General features: G+C 30.5%; 1 long non-coding RNA gene across 1 annotated transcript; it reads left to right on the forward strand.

Annotated features, from left to right (window-relative positions):
* Positions 1 to 803: 803 nt before the first annotated feature.
* Positions 804 to 4,002, forward strand: LOC107006671. The gene is made up of 2 exons (XR_001454975.2): positions 804 to 1,174; positions 2,646 to 4,002. It is a non-coding gene; the product is annotated as an uncharacterized LOC107006671 (long non-coding RNA).
* Positions 4,003 to 6,252: the final 2,250 nt, after the last annotated feature.

Raw genomic sequence — 6,252 nt, forward strand, 5'->3', positions numbered from 1 at the left:
ACAAGTTAATTAATGAGCCCCTTAATTCTAAACGACTTGAAATAATAAGATTTTATAAGGTTTAAAAATTTTCAAGTTATTTTTAATTGATCTTATCACTTTTTCACAATATATATGGTTTACACAATTATGTATATAGTTAGTATATTTTATGATTATTCGAAAAGCGTCTCAAAAATATTTTATTTATGTTTAAATATTTTACTAATTATTTTAGTTATATAGTACTTTACCTTCTGGGATTAGTTATTTTATAATTAAGTCAATTATCTTATTTTGTTAAAATTAAGGAACTTATTAATTAACTTATATGAATTCATCTTATTTATTTTTAGCGGAATTCACCAATTGAGTGCGGTTTGACTAAGTCGTTAATGGCTACGATTTAAGTCAACTTGGCCAAATCTTCAAACCGAAAACTAGCTCTTTTCATTTAGATTTGGTCCTCTTTTTCCAAATTTTTTCAGCAAAACCCAATTGTGAGCCCATCTACCTTATTCTCAAATTAATTCCATCAATTCAATTCTTTAACTTCCAATCCATTTCCCAATCTCCTTTCTCAGCCTAACTCCAAGTGACCCAAACCCGGCCCAATTCCAACATTAATTTCAAGAAAGAAGAAAACAGAAGTTAAAGAGCGAGACGCGGGATCGTCCTTGTGGCCTCGAGATTGAGGCACGTAGCGTCTCAAGGACCTTGATCGATCAGAGCCACTCGCGTCCCTCTCCATGATGTACGAATTCTAGCAACATAGAGCCACGCGTTTTTGTCCTTGACAATACAAGATCGCTCCACGTCGCCTGCCCAGTACAAGGAATCGATCTTGTCCCTCCACCTTGCCTCAAATCCGTTCGATATCGTTTAGAATCTGGGGAATATGCGATTTTTCGGATAAAGTTTTGGTTTTTGAATTCAAAATGGGCCAAGGGTGATCCGGATTTTTCATCTTTCCTTCCAAAAAAGTTTGGAACCGTAATTCCCCTCTGTATATACTCTTTACATTTCCTTTGAGAAGGGCGATTTTTTTCTTCACTTGGGAGAATTGTTCCTGAGAAGAGAATATTCACACCAGTTTAAGAAAAATAGGCAAGAATATATATAAAAAACACGTCTTAGTTCTATTCGAGTCGTGTGGTGGAAGCCGTTCCAAGCTCGTTTGGCTGCCCCGGAGAAGGTAAACACTTTATTTATTTATGTATTTTTCTCTAACTCGTTCGATATTATTCTGTTTTAGAAAACATGAAGTCTTCTATTGATGTTTCTTCTCCTTTATCGTTTGGTTTCCTTCCTCTGTGATTTATCGTTGATAGTATGATGAATGTTTCATCTGATTTCAAGTAGGATATTTTCATGATTAATGTTGCTTGGTCTATTTTTTTTACGAAGCATTTCGAGTATCGGTTTGTTTCCTCTTTCAGAATTGTTTGTTCGGGGATATGGTTTAAGTACACTATAGGTTATGAGCGTGTGCTTTGAAACTGTTTCTAGATTAAATTTCTCACTTACTTTCATGTTTTTATGGCTGCAAATCGTTCATTTATCGAACTGTTTTACTCGTCTTGGTTTTTCTTTTTTTTTGATTGGTCATGAATTTATATCAATGCTTCGCTTTCGACTTCTTAGGCTTTGTCCTTTCACCCCATGTGGAATGAATGAAGGGTGACGTACATTATGAATTTTCGTGTTGTGTTTGTGATTGTTGGGAAGTTATATATTGTGTTCTCTGTTTGTTTTAAATGATTTGGCAAGGTTCAAGCTAATTTTGAGTTCGAATTGTGCCGTGTATACACCCCTGAATCAGTTTGTTTTGCTCACTTGTTGCTCAACCTGTTTGATATTTTTTAGTTTTTCTCGTTCCTCATTTAAATGTTTCCATTGAAGTACTGTTATCTTGGCCATGAGGCATCCTTTATCTTCTCTCTGTATGTATTATTAATTAAGCATAGGTCGTTCCTTCTTTTCTTTTTTTTTTTGAAAAATTTTTCTGCAGGTTAAGACTTATTTCTGAAGGTTAACAACCTTAAGAGGTTGATTTTTAACCTATTTTGTTTTGGCTTTAAATGCTTACCCGATTGTTTGAGTTTTAAATGCTTACCCGGTTGTTTGAACATTTATATTAAAAGTTTTCTGCTGGTTGAGTCTTATTTCTGGAGAAAAATGTTTAAAGTAAACAAGAGAAAAATCCATCTCTTTCTTCTCATTGTCCAATTTCGGCAAAAGAAAAAAAAACAGTGTATATATATGATATCTATGTCCATCGCTTTGTTCTTGTTTTTCTTTTGAAATGTTTAGTTCTATTTACAAATGGATATATTATTGTATTTGCTTAGTTTTATATTGTATTCTAATATTAATTACATACGTTTTCCATTTAATAAATGTTTGTCATCATTATTTAGCTATCACTATCATGGGTTTTCTCACTTGGTCATGTGGAGATTGCGTTTAATTTTCTATATATGCTCCGAGTGTAGCGTGTTTTTCTCTTGCCATCTTTTGTATACATCAGCATGGTAAATTAATCATATGTAATTACCTTATCTTACTTTTATGTTCTATGTATTTTGTTCTGTCCGTTATAGTTTTGAATACGACCCAATATTAATCTCCATTTTTTTTTCCTTTCTATGCATCAACTTGGACAGAGCCCCTCAGGATTTCTCACTTCCTCTTGCATCCTTTTAATGAGCCATGAAGGTTCAATTTTTTCCCACGAGTCAGCCACCTCCCTCAAAATCGGCGGACAGGTTCAAAGCAGCGATATACTCCTAGAAGTTAATTTTCCAGCCGAAAAGTCAAAAAATATATTGATATACCAGTTGTATACAATGGTATACAGTCGGAATATACAACATTCAGGTCATAAATGTGCCAACACAGGGGGAAAACGCAGAAAATCAAAATCCTAATAAATTACAGGTTTGGGAGTCCAAAAATCAACAGCATACGTGATGTACACATCAAATTTACATTTGATGTATATCATGGCAAATAGGGACAAAAGGGATAAAATGGCACAACATAACATCTTATACATTAAATTAGCAATAAATAGCCTACTTTTGATTTTTTAGCAAAAAACGACTTTTTTTTTTATTTATTTGGCATTGAATAGTTATTTTTCTTTTTTTTTAAAAAAATATATATATATTTCTGTTCTCCTTATTTTTCTCAAACACATTTAACATTTCTATTTTACCTCCTTAAATTTATTTTGTCAACAATTTTAAAATAGAGTTTTTTTTGTCTAGTTTTTCTCTTTCGAGAATCCTTTACATAGTTCTATACACAATTCTCTTCGTAATTTCAACTCTTCTACATAATTCAATCTGTTTATGAAAATCAGATTTAACAATATGTTTTTTTCATGGATACTTCTAAAAATCATCTTTATATTTATTTTTTTTCTTGTCAAATTAATTGTTGAATTTCATGATTTATAGAATTGAATTTTTTTTCAAATTTGTTTTTGTGAATTAGATTATTCTACCTTTTTTTGTTTTCTTTCTAAAATTTATTTCATATGTAACTTTGCTTCTCTTCTAAATTTTCTATTAGTCTCCTAAATTTACTATGTCTATGCAAATCAGATATAACTGAATGTTTATTGATTGATCTTTCTAACAATTTTTTTAGTAGATAATTATGTAGCATTTCTTGTCCCATTAATTTTGAAATTTTGTCATTTGTGAAATTAAAGTTTTTAAAACTTTTTTTTGATGAAAATTCAGGTAATAGTTTTTTGAAATTTTTGTTCTAAATTTCATGGGTGAGAAAGATCTTCGTAAAAGAGCAGAATGATAATTTGATGAATACAACCCAATGTACACTAATGAATTCTTATCTCAATTTAAATTAAAGTACATTAGTTTATTATATGAGTACAAATTACTGAATACAAGATGAACGAACTAATGTATATATAATGCAGTTACCGTATGCATAAACAAAATCAGATGTACAATTAATGATTAAACTTTACAACATGTCATATTAATCTCATTCTTGTATTCATTATAGTAATAACTAATACGTATAATTGATGGTAATATTCTTATGTATACAATATAAGATTTATGTATGCATGCTATAATTACTGTATACATCAGTAGAATTTACACGTTTATTTTTATGAATACTTTTTTGTGTATGCAATTTCTTTTTTATGTATACATTATGTAATCGCAAGTTTAATTATTGTATAATTTATGCCTATGTATTATTACAGTTTCTAATAAAATTCCATTTAATATTATTTGATTAATTATTATCGATTATGTGATAATTAATACACATTAGAGCATTAATAATACATTTCCTTACCTGTCAAGTAGTCACAATCTTTTAATACGTTATTTAAANATATATTTCACTTCTTAAAAGTAGACAATCGGTTTTCTAATAAACTAATTATTGTTGTTTGGTAAAAAATAAATTCATAAAATTGCAATCAAATATATCTTTATGTTTCTCTAAATTGCGTTACTATTTTTTTCCAATACACAATTAAATAAAGTCGAGTTTGACAATTTAAAGAAATTGAAAAGTTAAATTCATTAATTATAGGAGTTAAAAACAAGGAGAAAAAATAATTCCACATATCCTTAATTAATGGAGGTTGGTTGCACATGATTAAAGGAAATGAACTATACAAGTTGGTTTTATTTCTTGTAGGCTAGTACGTGCTAATTTTATTTTGTGCTATTAATTGCTAATTATTATTTGGCTATATATTGCCAATTATATATAATAGTTGTATGTCTGTGTCAATTCCTCGGACAAAAGGGGGCCAAAAGCCCAAAGAATTTTCACAGGTTTAGCTGATTTGGGCCCAAGTTCATTTGGGATCAATTTTAGAATTAGGATAGGTGGGCCAAAAGCCCAATTTAGTGAAATTTGGCCAATTGACCCAAGTTCAAATGTTCCCTCCTTTTCCCTCTTTATTTATGTATTATTAAATTGACTAACACTTTAGTTGAATTTCATTTATTTCCAACGATAGCCATTTCTTTCTATATATATTACCTATGTCTTACTACTTTAGTTTGTTCTTTTGGGTTCTGTTAACACTTAGTTTATTCCCTTAGAATAACCTCCTTAGTTGTTTTTCCCTTAAAAAAAATAATAATTGATTAAAAATGACAACGATAGCAAGTAAATTAAAATGAAAAAGGTTTTATCCTTAATAATTACTTTTAAAAAACATTTTTGAAAAGTCATTTAGTCAAATCGCTGGTCAACCGCGACTTAGCGGACATTTCGATGGCCTAACACCTTCTTGTAATGTACATTTGAATTTCCAACCCTTTTCAATTGATTTTATTTGTTTTAAATCTTTTGAAAATAATTATAAGTTTTTTCTTGAGTTTTACTAATAATTAAGTGGCGACTCTGTTAATTCGATAAATTGATTTCTCTTAAATTATAAGATTAATTGACTTTTCGAAACATAGTCATTTTTGTTGTTTGTTAATTTTCGAGTAAAACACTTATATGTAGTAAAATCATTTCAAGCACTATTTTTTAGGCAAAGGGTGCGATTGACGCATCCGTTGCAATAGAGGAAACTATAGCGGAAAATTCTCGATAGTCTCTTTTTCATGACAAATCTTTTGTTAAGACATTTTATGATTTCTAAGTTGATGGTCGTGCATTTGCAAATTCATAACTCAAATGGTTGCCAATAAGGAACAACCTTATCTTTACGTGAGATTTCCTGACAATATTAGTCGGGAACGATTCATGGAATACCGTACTATGGATTTTTGTTACGTGAGGTCCTTCCGCGTGTGAGGTGTCGAGGAGAAGGACCACCATAATTTGCATCATCCTCTCTATGGACTTCGTCACAACTGGACTATCGCCAGCTATCAATAATGTTTTCTTCCAAGCTAACCTGGAAGAGGAATTGTACATGATACAACCTCTGGGTTAACTAGTTCTAAAAAACCAACGCGTATATGTCAACTACAAAAATATATCTATGGATTAAAATAGTCTCCTTGGGTGTGGTACAATGACAACATGGGTTACCTTTCATCCATAGGCTTTGTTAAGATGTTATATGATGCCTCGTTACTTGCCAAACATAGTGAAGGTGACACCTTGTTTATCCTATCCTATGTAGACGATATTATTATTGTTGGGAGAAATAATTTAAGTGTTAATTAGGTTATTACTTTCCTTTCTTCTAGGTTCTCTATAAAAGATTTAAGTGATCTTCACTACTTTCTTGGTGTTGAAGTGATACAC

This window comes from Solanum pennellii, chromosome 12 (assembly GCF_001406875.1).
Source record: "Solanum pennellii chromosome 12, SPENNV200".
NCBI classification, from domain to species: Eukaryota; Viridiplantae; Streptophyta; class Magnoliopsida; order Solanales; family Solanaceae; genus Solanum; species Solanum pennellii.